Source organism: Protopterus annectens, chromosome 4.part0 (assembly GCF_019279795.1).
Source record: "Protopterus annectens isolate FY-2018-M chromosome 4.part0, PAN1.0, whole genome shotgun sequence".
NCBI classification, from domain to species: domain Eukaryota; kingdom Metazoa; phylum Chordata; order Ceratodontiformes; family Protopteridae; genus Protopterus; species Protopterus annectens.
In genome coordinates, this window is record NC_056733.1 from 193,493,059 (window position 1) to 193,507,910 (window position 14,852).

Consider the following 14,852-nt stretch of genomic DNA (forward strand, 5'->3'; position numbering starts at 1 on the left):
ACTGGGGCTGGAGGTAAAGAATCCGGGTTAAGGCAGGCCTCTGAGTACACATCATCTAGTATGTCTAAGACAGGAGCTATAGCCAGAGGCCTGTGCTGAGGTAGCAAGAGAAAATCCCTAAGCCTTTTCTTGGAATCTGAGTACTCTTGGCTTTCCCAGTGGAAGTGTTCCCTTAAGGTATGCAAGGTTTCCCCAAATGAGTAATCCTCTGGGGGGGGGGGGACAGAGGGAATGGACTCCTCTGCATCAGAATCTTCAAAAGGGGAGTAAGAATGTTCCTGTTCATCTGAGTGCTCTGAAATAATGGAGGCCTGGTCAGAGGAGGGGGATTCTTCCTCCACTCTGGGCCTTTTGTCCGGGGTGGGTTGAGAACCCCTGATAAGGGTAATTAAATCCTCAGCCATGTTAAGCATCTGTTTTTTAGGCATGGGGCCTGGAGAAGGGCCCTGTGTAGCTTGTCTCTTAGAATGCATGGCTGCTTTAGACTTAGTGAAAGCCTTGATGGAAAAAGAAGAGGAAGGTCTAAAGACACCTTGAGAGGAGGCAGACCTGTCTACATTTAGAGATTCACCACCAAGAGTGGCTTCGGTATCTGTAGTCAGGGTGTGGGCCGAGGAGCCTGCGACCTCGGGCACAGAAGACACCGCCAATGAAGTGTCGCGCAGAGGCCGCGGACCTCATGTGTCGGTCCTTATCTTTGCATTTTTTACACAAAACTGGAGTCGGAGTATCCGACGACATAATATAGTTAAATTTTTTGCCAAAATAGTGCTGGGCGAACTCCGCCCGACGCTTAGTGGTGCTTTTGTTGAATGTAGCACAAAAACGACACACCGAGAAGTCGTGGTCTGGGCCTAAGCAAGGAATACAAAGTGAATGAAAATCCTTATGCGGTATTTGCTTCCCACATGAAATACAATTATTAACTTTGTCTGACATCGGTCTGAGGCAAGAAAAGTTTCCCCAACGGGGTACTTAGCTTTCAAGAAAACTTTGGTTGCAAAATTTTCGTAATTTCAGGAGCTGGCCGAACGGCTTCTGCTTCGGGCACCGCGCGGCAAGAAAGACTGAAGAAAATGGCGTCGGCCGGTTCTTTTATACCCCTGTCACACTGACGTCAGGGAAGAAGCGACGACAACCGACGCCGGACCTAGACTTTGGAATTCGGCCGACCGAGGACCCACCTGACGGCAGGAGAACCCATCTGTTATGACTGCAGCTGTATGCACGATGAACATCACTGCAGTAGTGATGTAGGACATCTACTGTTGCAATAATTTCTTAAACTGTACTATGTCTTTCCTTCTTTACTGTTTCAGTATTCTTTACTACAGGGAGTGTACGAAAGCTACTGTAGTTAGTGGGAGTGTAGTGAGTGGGAGAAGGAAAAATCTGAGGAACCCTCCAAAAATCCATGGAGGACGGACCTGGCAAAACCTGCTCTGGCCCTTGAAAACACATCCATCATGTAGGACTTAGTAAAAATATGTACAGATCATCAAGTAGCAGCTTCCAGAATGGAGCTGGCATTCAGATCCGTATGAGTTGGAACAGAAGTGGGAAGCCATTTCCTATAGAGAGAGTAATAAAAGAGCACGGCTTTAGAAATCCAAGAAGAAACTGTTTGTAAACTGCCAAACCCAATTTCTGGAAAGAAACAAAAAGTTGCTCAGATTTTCTAATATCTTTTTTGTCTTACCCAAATAGCATCTGGGCTGTCTATGCAAATCCAAAGAATGGATAATCCTATCTCACTGTTATTCTGTGGAGGAGGAAAGGAGGAGGCAAGATGGAATTCTGATTCAAAGACATATCACTGACAACATTAGGCATAAATGCAGGATTGGTTTTAAGAATCACACGGACTCTGTGGAAAACTAGAAAAGGAGGAATGCTCAAAAGAGCTTGAAGTTCAGACTATGTTGGCAGAAGTCAGAGCCACCAACAAGATAGTCTTCCAAGTACACAATTTCAAAATGGAAGTAGGTGTTGGTTCAAAAGGTAGCTGGGTTGCTTTTCAAGAACATAATTCAGGTAGCAATAAAGGGGAACGGGTTTTCTTGGAGAGGTTTTGGAAACTGTTTGACCTCAAATCTAGAAGAACGTGGTAGATCTGGTGGCAGACAGATGGCTGACAAATGAGCTTTAACAGAAGAATATGCCAGAGCAGAACTGAAGAATTCACACAGGAAATAGTAGGAATTACCACAGAGAGGCTCATTTTCATTGTTGTGATACAAAGAAGAAAATACCTTCAACTTAGCTACATAACTTTTTTAGGTAGTGTTTTCTTGCCACCTGTAAAATACAAAGAATGTCCTCATAAAAACACTGCCAGAAAGACATCAAAACTCTATCACCCAGAGAGTCAACTATAGGGCGAGAATGAGGATGAGAAAGCTCCTCTCTTCGTGTGAAGAGGTCCATCCTGAGGGGTAACTTAGGATGATTTCCCTTTTTCACCTGGCGAGGGGCAATCAATGTTGTCTGGATGAAGAGTCTCACCAACAAGATTTTGGGCCTGTCCAATATAATCTTGAGATGGATCTTTGGCAACAAAGGAAGAAGGGGAAATGTATACTGAAACATTCCTCTCCAAGAGAAACACATGGCATCCAGTTTCCAAGCCAGGGGACTTGCCTTCCCTCAACAGACGGCTCTAAAAGTTCTGTTCCAGAGTGCAAGTAGATCCACCAGAGGAGTACACAACTGATGAACAATGTCCAGGAAACCCTCTCTGAGAAACATCCACTGATGAAGATTGGTCTTGTATCTGCACAGTCAGACACTCCAGTAAGAGTAGGATCCAGCACTAGACAAGCCATGCGGTCGCCAAAGGCTCACTGGCAGGGGGACTGCCACAAAACAGATTTTTTCTTTAACAATGCACTCTTTATGCATTACACATTTCTAAGGGCACATGCACAGTGCGTCCTTAGTAGCTTTTGTACATGCATCTTTAGTATGACGCACACACATTTAAACATCAGAATGTGTAATTTTTAAGACAAGCATAGATTTGGATTTCTGTTGCGGTTCCGTTTGAACTCTGAGAACAGGTAGTCCACTTAAATAAACACAGGTAGAGGTGCGTGTGTGTGTGTGTGTGTGTGTGTGTGTGTGTGTGTGTGTGTGTGTATATGAAATGCCCCAGTTAAGGATAGCAGGTTAGTGAACTCATTCAGGTTCAAACCCTGTACTTTGAATACAAGACCCTAGAGCCTGAACTCTCTACACAAACTGCCAAACATGTCATTAGTAAGCGAATTTCAAACAATGTTGAGTTCCAATGCATTTTAAACAATGTTGAGTTTCTGTGCATTTTCAAGGACTTGAGTTTCAGGGGAAGAGAAGTTTAATATTACTCATGCCAAGTCTGTTTTCAATGTGTAACTGTTTTGTTGAGCAAATAGCTCGGTGTTTGCGCTATAAATTTTAAAAGCGGTGTTAGTGGGTCTACATCATAACATTCAAATTTCATAACGTTAAATTTCATAACATTAAGACCACATAAAAAATTCAAAAAGTACAGTTGTGTACACTTACCATAAATGTAGATGTTAGAGTGTGTATTCACTTGTTGCAGTCCTTACAAAAATGGGTTATCCGGCTCCCGGTAGCCCACAGTCAGCCAAAATACCAATGTCCTTGGTATATGACATCGGCTGCCTTCGGTTTAGGCCTGACATCAGGTACAAAGGAAAACAGCAGATGCCATTTCCTCAGTTTTTCTTGTCTTAACTGACAGGAGCCCCCCCCCCCCCCCAAAAAAGGTTAGACAAGGAAAAGAAAAATCCAATCTGTGCCCTAGGAAAAAAGGGGGCTGGAAGGGAGTTAACTAGGACTGCAACAGCGAACACACTAACATCTACATTTATGGTACGTGTACACAACTGTACTATGTTCATCGTGTTTCACTGTTGCAGTCCTTACAAAATGGGTTGATTCCCAAAGCCCAGGAAAAAAAAAAAAAACAAAAGGGAGGAGGAACACCCACTGTATAAGGGTTGGTAAGGATGCCCTGCAACACTGCAGTGGCAAAACCAGCCCTGGACTTGGAAAACAAGGGTAAATTGTAATGTTTAGTGAAAGTGTGGACAGAAGTCCAGGTAGCCGCTTCCAGGATGTTCCTAGTAGGTACACCTCTTTAAATAGTTGCGGAGGTAGATGCTGCTCTAGTAGAATGGTTCCTGATACTCTGTGGAGGAACCTTGGCATGCTGTAAGCAACAAAAGTGAATACAATGAGCAATCCACTTAGAAATGGTCTGTTTAGAAACAGCTTTGCTCTGAGCTCCAGAAGCAAAAAACTGATCAACAACTGATCCGACTTTCGAAAAGGTTTAGTCCTGTCCAGGTAAAATCTAAGCTGTATATACAGCTCCAGGGAAAGTAGCAACCTTTCCCCTTTATTCTGAGGATTAGGAAAGAAGGTAGGCAGGTGGATAGACTGGTTAAGAGTCAGGCTAGAAACCACCTTAGGCATAAAGGAGGGATTAGTTCAAAGAGAAACCCGATCCACATAGATGATAAAAGGCTCTACTGCCATTAAGGCCTGCAGCACAGAAACTCCTCTAGCTGAAGTAATAGCCAAGAGAAACAATATTCCAGGAGAGAAACTTCAAATCTGCTGAGGCAGCTGGTTCAAAAGGAGGCAGAGCAAGTTTCTCAAGTACAAAATTAAGATGCCAAGCAGGGGTAGGTGCCCTTCTGGGAGGCCTTAAATTGCTAGCTCCCCTGAGGAACTGTTTCATCAAGGGAGGAGAGAAAATGGGTTGCTCAAAGGAACAATGAGCAGAAATAGCTGAAGCATGAATCTTGACTGAAGAAAAAGTAAAGTCCACCATTAAGCAAACCTGCCAGATAGTCTAGAATAAGAGGAAGAGTAGGTTGAGAAGGGTCTTCCCCTCTAGTCTACATCCAAATGGAGAATCTTTTCCACTTATCTACACAAGATTTCCTAGTGCTAGGCCTCCTGGCCTCACAAAGGACCTCAACCACCTGTTGTGAAAGGTTTAAATTATGAGCCAGGCTGTCAAATGCAGAGTCTGAAGATGAGGATGTAGAATTTTTACCCCCTCCTGAACCAAAAGATCTGGTACCAGGGGAAGATGCCAAGGCTGAGACTGGGAGAAACTGCAAAGTAGTGGATACCAATGTTGCCTGGGCCAGTCTGGAGCTATGATGATGGCCCTTGGTTTCTCGTCCCTTATCTTTAACAGCACTCTGGGAAGAAGAGGGAGAGGAGGGAATGCATAAATCGAGAGCTGTGTCTAGGGAAAGGACAGAGCATCCACTTTCCAAGCTTTGTTGTGATGATCCCTGGTGCAAAAGGATGGAAGAAGGTGGTTGGTTGGAGATGAGAAGAGATCCACCTGGGGAGTGCCCCAACGCTGAATGATGACAGAAGATGGTCTTTTTTAGATGCCACTCGTGAGGATCCAGGACCTGCCTGTTCAACCAGTCTGCCAAGGTGTTGAGCCGTCCTGGAAGAAACTGAGCTATCGGATGAATGCCCATGGAAGCTGCTATGGACCATAGTATCATGCATTGTCTGCACAGGGGGGTAAGAGCGGGTCCCTCCCTGCTTGTTGATGTACCACATGTTGTGGTGTTGTCTGTCCTGACCAGAAGGGTACCAGGAGAGAGATGATGCTTGAAAGCCATCAAGGCCTGCTGGACTGCCATCAATTCCTTCAGATTTATGTGCAAATGAACCTGTTGATATAGTTCCAAGTCCCATGAATGCATCTGCCCTCTAGATGTGCTCCCCAAGCGTAGTCCGAGGCATCTGTGATGACAGTCTGGCTGGAAGGAAGTGGACAGAAAGGCAGGCCTCTGTTCTGTGCACAGGCAGTCACCCATCATAGGACCTCTGTCTGCAGGCAGGGAATCAGAGGAAGTATCAATTCTAAATCCAGAGTGTGTTGACACCAAAGGTGTTTGAGCTACCATTGTATTTTCCTCATATGCAGTCTGGCACATGGAATCATCAGAATACATGAAGCCATGAATCCCAGGGCTTGCAGGAATTGCCTTGCAGAGAGCTGGGTCACGCTTTCTAAATTCTTGAAGTAATTCGAAAGATCCATTTGTTTCTGTTGAGGGAGGAATACCATCAGGGTGGCTGTGTTCAGGCTCGCTCCCAGGAATACAATCTCCCTGGTGGGTGCCAATTTTGACTTTTTCGTTGATAGTGTAGCCCAAAGAGGTGAGAAGGTTTTTTACAAAGTCCAAATCCTTTAGAAGTTGCTCTGGAGAGTTTGCTTGAATAAGACAATCGTCCAAGTAAGGGTAAATTTGAATGTTTATTTGCCTGCAAAAAGCAATGACTGGACCCAGGTATTTCGTAAAAATTCTGGGAGCAGTAGATAAGCCAAAGGGCAGAGAAATGAAGTGCCTGTTCCCCGCCCTGAAGCAAAGGAACTGCCTGCAGCTTTCCCTTATTGGGAAGTGCAGATAAGCTTCTTTGAGATCCAAAGTCACCAGCCAGGAATCCTTGGCCAGCATTGGCAGCAACTGCTGAAGAGTGAGCATTTTGAACTTGGGAATCACCAGAACAGTGTTTAGAATGGACAAATCCAGAATAGGGCACCAGGTGCCCCCCTTTTTTGGTAACCAGGAAAAGTCTCAAGTAGAAACCCTGGCCTATCTGCAGTGCAGGAACTGGCTCTATTGCTCCCAGGTTTAGCAAAGAAGAAACTTGTTTTTCTGCTTCTGCCCTTTGAAGTGGGCGGATATCTGGGTATCCTTGGTGGACAGGGAAGGTGTGACAGGAGAACTTGTAGCCTTGGGATTCTATTTTGTGCACCCATTTGTCGTCTGTGACGGTGTACCAGACATCTGCAAAAATGGCTAACCTTCCCCCCCAAAGGAAACCCTGGGCCCGCAGAGGAAGGCCAGAGTCATTGGGAATGCTTGCTTTGGGAAGTTTGCTTAGAACTCCCATATTCTGAAGAGGAAGCCTGCCAGTGTTTAGCCTTTTTTTTTGGGGGGGGGGGGTCTGTCCCCTAGAAGACCTGTAACCCCTAGGCCTACTGCGATCCTGTGTACTAGGGTCAGGAAAAGTCCAATTCTTAGAAGGGAAATGTCTACTAAAACGAGGAGGCTGAACTTGCAGAAAGTCCTTAACAGTTTGCATAGATTTGGCCTTATCCTCCAACTTTTTCAACACCTCTTCTGCTTTGCTACGAAAAAGATTGTCCTTGTGCAAAGGCACATCCAGTAATTTAGATTTGACGGATTCAGAAAGGGGCTGTTCCCTGAGCCAAGCATGTCTTCTAAATGACAGAACCAGTGAGTGCTGCCCTGCAATAAGCCTCCAAAAAAAGTGTTGAAAACACAATGCAGAGAATGTTTAGTGACAAGAGTGGCAGAATTCAATAAATCTTGCATGTCCTTACTCTCCATCAGGGAAGGAACACCAGCAATTTTAGCCTTAATAGCCTCCAAAGTATGCTGCTGATACTTAAGCATATGAAAAAGACAATTAACAGACAATTGTCAGGGGGGAGGAAGTATAAACCTTTTTACCCCATCTATCCAAGGCCCTAGATTCCTTGTCAGAAGGAACAGGATTTTTAGCAACCATGGCTTTAACACCCTTAGGTCCCTGAGAAATAATCTCTGGATCAGCAGTAGGAATCTTGAAAAGGAACTGATGAGAATCAGGAACTCTATAATACCAGTCAGGCTTTCTGGAAGCAGGAGGAACAGAATTAGGAGTCAAAGAATTCTCCATGAAATCAACAACTTCCAAAACCGGAGGGATAGCCAAAGGCTTATGCTGTGGCAAATCCAAAAATTCCCTAATCCGCTTCTTAGACGGAGGGTAGCCCTGACTTTCCCATTTGAAATGCTGCCTAAGAGTACTCCGAGTATCTCCAAAAGAAAAATCTTCTGGAGGGGAGGCAGAAGGGATGGAGTCTTCTGGATCAGAATCCTCAAAACCAGAAAAAAAGTTGAGTTTTTCCCTCTTCATCAGCAGAGTTGCAGGAAACCTCAGAGTCTGAGGCAGACAAAACTTCTGGGGACATTTCCCTAGCCCACATAGGAGGTGGCTGGGAGCCCCTGATAAGGGTCAAGAGAAAACAAACCATTTTAATCATCTGAGACTGAGGCATTTGAGGGGAGGCCGGCGCCTGCTTTGGAGTAGATTTTTGGCTGGAAGGCCCGTTAGAAAGCCAGAGGGACTCAGGAAGCGTAGCTACCGCAGTAGTCAGAACCAAGGTCGCCCCACTGACTACTGCTGGGCCAGCAACCAGCTTAACAGGGACGTCGTCGGCTAATTTGACCCTAAGCCTATCGCAGTCCTTTTCCTTGTGCTTCTTAGGAACATCTGAGACCAGAAGACGTCATACCGACAAACTTAGAAGCCAAACTATGAAATGCTTGAACAAGATCCTAGCTCTACGGCGTATAGTACACAGGTTGAAGGAAGCACAGAGAGCACAATTAGGGACGTCGTGCTCAAGGCCCAAACAAGTCATAAAATAGGAGTGAAAATCACAGTGCGGAATCAGTTTTCCACAGGCAAGACAGTTATTAATTTTCTCTGACATTCGTTAAAGCAAGAAAAGAGGGTCCCCAATGGGGTACTTATCTGAGGACATCTTCAACTAAGCAGTCAAAATACAAAAAGAAGGTACTCAGCCGACCGGCACTCATGCAAAATGCTTCTGCTTCGGGCTCCATGGCAAGAAAGACTGAGTAAATGGCATTGGCTGCCTTCCTTTGCACCTGACATCAGGCCTAAACCGAAGGCAGCCGACGTCATCTGTCAAGGACTTTGGTATTCTGGCCGACTGTGGGCTACCGGGAGCCGGATAACCTATTTTGTAAGGACTGCAATAGTGAAACATGATGAACATCACTGAAAACCCAAAAAATTGAAAAAAGTCAGAACACTGAAATTGTGCTTCAGAACACTGAAAACGACATTGCACAAGTAAATATCACCTCCACCTACAACCACTAACAAACACACTTTCTACTACATTTCTGCAGGTGCACAAGCCCCCCTGCACCCCCCATAAATGAAATATACCAACTCCAAGATAGCACTGCAGTGGAAAAAAGTTAATTTCTTAACCTCATTGTGATAGCACTACAGTGGAAAAAAAAGTTAATTTCCTAAACTCAGTGTATGGCGAGTGATACAGCGAGGTTAGGAAATTAGTTTTTTACCAATGTAGTGCAATCTTGGAGTTGGTATACTTAATTTACGGGGGGGGGTTGTGTGGAGGGCAGAGCCCCCACATGGGGGGTGCGGGGGGGCTTTCCCCTGCAGAAACATTGTAAAGAGTGTTTGCTAGTTAGGTGTTGTTATAGGTGGAGAGGATATTTACCTATGCATTGCAGTTTTCAATGTAATGAAGCATACTTTCAATGTTCTGAGTTTTCAATGTTTTGGGATTTAGATTTAGATGTCTTGGTCTCAATGTTATGAAATTTCAATGTTATGAAGTAGGCCTGTGTTAGTAGCACAATGGGTAGCATACTTGCCTTTAGTAAAGAAGGCTGTGGGTTCTACATCTATACCATGTGGATGGATTTCTGATACTGCAGTGCCCCCTTTAAGGGTGGATGGGGCTCTGCACTCCTGAGTGTGCCCTGCTTTGGACAAGATGCCTTATGAATCTGTTGCTGGTTTGACAGCTATTCCCTAATGCAATATTACCAGCTTACCATTTTTTTTTTTTTTTTAATGTAACACAGGTAATTTGTTTTTTTTAAGGGCAGCAAACTCGGAATTTGTACATGAAACACTGAAATGTAAAGTTATTAGCCAGCATAAACCTTTTTATTAATTATAGGCCTCATTAATGTGGAATTATTCAGATGACTTACTTTTGCAGAGATTGTGTACATTGAATATTGGTGGATTGTAATGACAAAAGTCAAAGTAAACTTGTCATTCAGAAATCAAACAAGTGCAAAAACTGAACAAAATTCCATATCTCCAGACTCAATGTGCAGATAACATATAGACTACTTTCACAGACATACACATGTAACACCTGGCTATTACATCACAGACATGCAGGTGGACAGACTAATATTGCACATAATTAGAAACACATTTTAACACTTTTTGAACTGAAGACAGAAGTTTAAGTGGCCTTTTGGAGTTGAAATGTTCTGTAGTGGGTATTTTTGTCATTATTGGTTCATATGTTTTCTTTCATTGCTTAATAAAAAAATGTTCAAACATACAAATTTAAAAATGCACACTACCAAGTGGTGCTGTATTATACAAGGTATACAATTTAATACAATCAGGATGATGCTAAGAACACATGTATGCATGATCCAAAAAATGTGTGCAAGGAGCCTATGGTTTGAAAACAGCCCAAAGAAAAAAACTTAATCTGCCACTGGCTAGATGTATTTTCATTTTCTTTGAATGTGGGTTTCAATGCAGTGTTAATGAATGTGAGTTTCACGGTCAGAGAAGCTTATGGTTCATGCCAAGTCTGTTTTCACTGCGGGACTGTATTGTTTTGTTTGGCAAATGTTTACCAGTGTTTGTGCTATAAAATTTGAAATAAAAGGTTTAAATATCTCTAATCATTGTTGAAGTAAAGAAGAAAATAGTATGTACACTGCCAGATTTTTACAGTGTTTATGGTAACTGGGGAAAAAATAGCCAAGTAATGGAACACTGTAATGCTGGGGGGGGGGGGGTGCCACATACAAGTTACAATACACTCATCACATCGCAATCAACAACAGGACCACCTGTATGTCTCCCTTGGCCCATATCTCCTGACTAGTATACAGTACCCAAGCATTAGGCCAAACATGATTCTTCTTGGAGCTTCAACTATCCCTCCATTAACCTGGAGACTTGTACATCCCCTCAACTGTACGTCCAGACATTTCTAGACTTCGTAAATACAAACTCTTTGGACCAGTTACTCCATGCTGCAACTAGGGGAAGCAAAATCCTGGACTTGGTTCTCAGCAATATGGTACAGCTCTGTACTCCACCAGTTGCAACTTCCTCACATCATATTCACCTTAAGTCTGAAGCTGGAAGCATCCTCAAAAACCTTGGAATTCACAAATTATGTGATGGCTAATCCATACAAAATGAAATGAGTGATAATGTGGCCAACGCCAACATCATCCTTCAGCCTGATGACCCCACTGTGTATGCATAATCCTTTACTGCTACATTCTATGCACATGTGAATAGCTGCACAGATGCATCAGCCCTCTCCAAAGCAAATAAAGCCAAATTTAAAAATAAACCCTTACGGTGGAATCCAAATATAAAACGGGCTCTACAATAAAAGAGCAACTATACTGCATGCAATAAACTACTGTGACATCAAAAAACACTTTTGCTAAACTGAACAAAGAACTCTGGTCCCTGATCAATACATGAAGTAACGATAGCTCCCCAGGCAAAAGACAACCATAAAGCTATTCTTTCACTACCTCAGAAACCTTGGAAATAATGGCTAGCATTGTTCAGAGCTAATAGTAAAAGGATAACACATACTCAGACCATGAGGACATTAGGTCCATCTTTACTACCTCCCCTGCATTCCCAGATAACATACCTGCATCTACACCACCTCTTGAATCTCCCAAGAACAAGCCATTATATCACTTTCCACGACAGAGAACACTGCAACACTGCTTCTATGGGACCGGATAACATACCTGGCTGTCTATTGACCAGCCTCAAACCGGACTTGTCAACGCTCTAAACAGACTACTCAGTCTGGTGTCAGATGAATTCAGGGCAGCAACAGTCATCCCCTGCATAAAAGTGGGGCATCAATCAAATTCCCCCCCCCCCCTTTCTACAGGGGGTCAAGCTAAGAAGGAAAAGGCATGGTCGCAGAAAGTAACAAATCCATGCCGGTTAACTTCCAGAATACCTTTACTGGCACGTGGCTATGCCTTTTCTTTCTTAGTTCAACTTACTCTATACCAGTTTGTGTAGTGTAAGCTGTTGGCAGTCTCTTTCAATTCAATGCCATTCCCCTACCTTCTTCAACACTCATGTCTGACAGTCAGAGGTCTTCTCTCACAGTCGCATCTTTTTACAAGATGCTGCCTTTTTCTCTTTCCTTATCTGCACCAGATCTTCTTAACTATATTGTTTTCTTTTCTGCATATGTGCTTGAACCACCACCATAATATGATTTTGTGACCTCTGCAATTGGAGCTACTCTGGCCTTTGCTCTGATTTCTTCATTCCTCTGTCTGTCCCCAAACTATGCATCCTACCACCTGTCTCAGGCACTTCATCTCCATCACCTCAAGATTTCTGAACTGTTATGCCTTTACTGCCCACGTTTCTGTACCACTAGAACTATAATAAAACTATTGTGACGTCAAAAAACACTTTTGCTAAACTGAACAAAGAACTCTGGTCCCGGATCAAAGCTAGACATGAAGTAACGATGGCTCCCCAGGCAAAAGACAACCATAAAGCTATTCTTTCACTATCTCAGAAACCTTGGAAATAATGTCTAGCATAGTAGTTTCTGTACCAGTAGTACTGGTTGCACCACTGTTTTGTACACCTTACTTTTCAGCTTCTTTAGCAAAGGCGGAGCATCAATGGACCTGGTTAATTACAGACCCACAAGTCTGACCAGTCTCAGTTGTAAGGCTACGGAGAGTCATTATGGAATAAATAAGGGCATAGGTAACTTACAAACTTATGACCCAAACCAGTATGGTGTTGCCAGGTTAAGAAGACAGGATCTGCCCTTGACCAATTTAAGCAATGGATGCGGAAAATCAGGCTACACCACACATTTAGACTTCGCAAAAGGCGTTGGACACCATCCCACACTTGAGTGTCATTGTTAAATTCTCCCAGAAAATGTTAATCCCTGTGTAACTCATTGGACAGCAAACTAGCTCAAAAACAGAACCCAAAAAAGTAGGGTAGACAGCTCCACCTCCTTAAAAAGACCCCGTCCCATGTGGTATACAGAGAGGACAGTCCTTGGGCCACTCCTTTTTGGCATTTATTGGAGGTTAAAGCTAACGTAAAAGGTTTGTGGCTGACAAAGTCTGAAGATGACCGTAAACTTGGTGCCATCATAAACACCACAGGGGATACCAAGATTCTTCAAAAGGTCCTTTCCAAAACAAATGGATGGCATCATAACCATGGGTCAGAAAATGTACAACAGTCTCCTTCAGCAAGTATGACCTCCCCCTGTAGCCATCATATCTACAACACACCCCCTGAAAATTGATTCAGTACTTGGGGACCTGGGAACCTATATGAACAGCAAACTATCCTTTGTTCACCACATAGCCACTAATGTGAGAAAATCCTTTCATTGCACAGCATATTAGTAAGCATACAGCATCTAGGTCCAGGGATGTAACCATTCCACGATATTTAGAACTTATTAGGCTGATCATAGAGTGCAATGCCCTTCAATAAGTGCCTGTCCAAACACTTAACACAACTTGAATGAAAACACTTTCACCAAGAAAATCAAGTATCTAAACTATAGAAATTGCACTGACCATCTCAAAGACTTGCCTCTTTCTCACTATTATACAGGCTACTGTGGGACAATCTCTACCTCTCTTACAGAGACTCAGCAGACCTCATCTCTGATCTACTACACATCCACAAATCCCATGCTGGAATAAACACCTGCTCAAGAGATCTTCAATCACTTCTGTAACAAACCGAAGATGTTGAACGGATAGATGTGTCAGAGAATACCACTTCTTTGGAATAGTCTTCCTCTCCACATAAAGGAGACTATTTCCCTTACTCTATTCAAATGGAATTTGGACAAATGGATGGAAAACCACAAATACACCACTGGTTTAGCACCCTTGTCCCTTTTCAATGGGGTAACACATTGTTCTGCTCATCTCTGGGTTATACATATATAAATTACAAGGCTAGGCTTCTAAAAATCCTCATCGGTCAATAGCTTATTAAGTACCTGTGAATTTTTATGCTTCTAAATTCTGAAGTCATTTCATAATCGGTATTTTAGATCTTCCTAGTACAGGTCTCTTTTATCCTTTGAAGCTGGTTTTGATTAACACTTAGTTTGCAGAAAGTAACATTTTATTCATTATTCACGCATTCTGGACTGAATATCATTTTACAAGCAATAGACAAAGAATTTTAGTCAATACATGAAGGCCTATTACTCAACATTTTCTGATAACTCTGAAAGCTGAATTTCCTTTTCTGAGGATGAAGGGAGAGCAAATCAGCCCGACTCTGACATAACACGCATAATGTCCCACTACACACAAGACTACACATAGCTGTGTACTAACTTATATTAATGACTTAACACAATTCAGTCAACTAATAAAAAGTAAAACAAGCAAGCTAAAAGGATACCAATTACTGATGGCAACATTTGTTCATGTGCACGTGCAAGTGTGTGTGTGTGTGTGTGTGTGTGTGTGACATGTGCAAAGCCATCTACATCTGACTTATCTGACTTACAATTATAAGGAAATCTGCAGTCTGTTTAAGCAAATCAGTCCTGAGTGAATGGTTGCAAGCAGAATATGTTGATCTATTACAGCTGTCAGAAAACTCACAAGTCTACTTAAGATTTTGGGCGAAGAGTATTAGAGCACTGCAATTAATTGCTGTCTAAGGTGAATTGTGGGGAAATTTAAACTACCATCTGCCACAATCACACTTTGATGTTGGTGGTGAAATTTGCACTGTCTATTCATAAAATTTATTCTGGAGTGCTGTGGCTCAAAAACAGATACAAGGCAAAGTAGCAGTTGTCACTACACCAGTAATATAAACTACTGTGCCTGTGTACACAACAGAAATGTACCACAGTGCATAACCAAAACTAATAAAACTTGTGTGTG

At 43.0% G+C, this 14,852-nt stretch overlaps 1 protein-coding gene across 2 annotated transcripts in view; it reads right to left on the reverse strand.

Annotated features, from left to right (window-relative positions):
• Nucleotides 1-14,852, reverse strand: part of ARL16 (ADP ribosylation factor like GTPase 16) — a 533,664-nt gene that overhangs the window by 517,744 nt on the left and 1,068 nt on the right. The window lies entirely within an intron of this gene.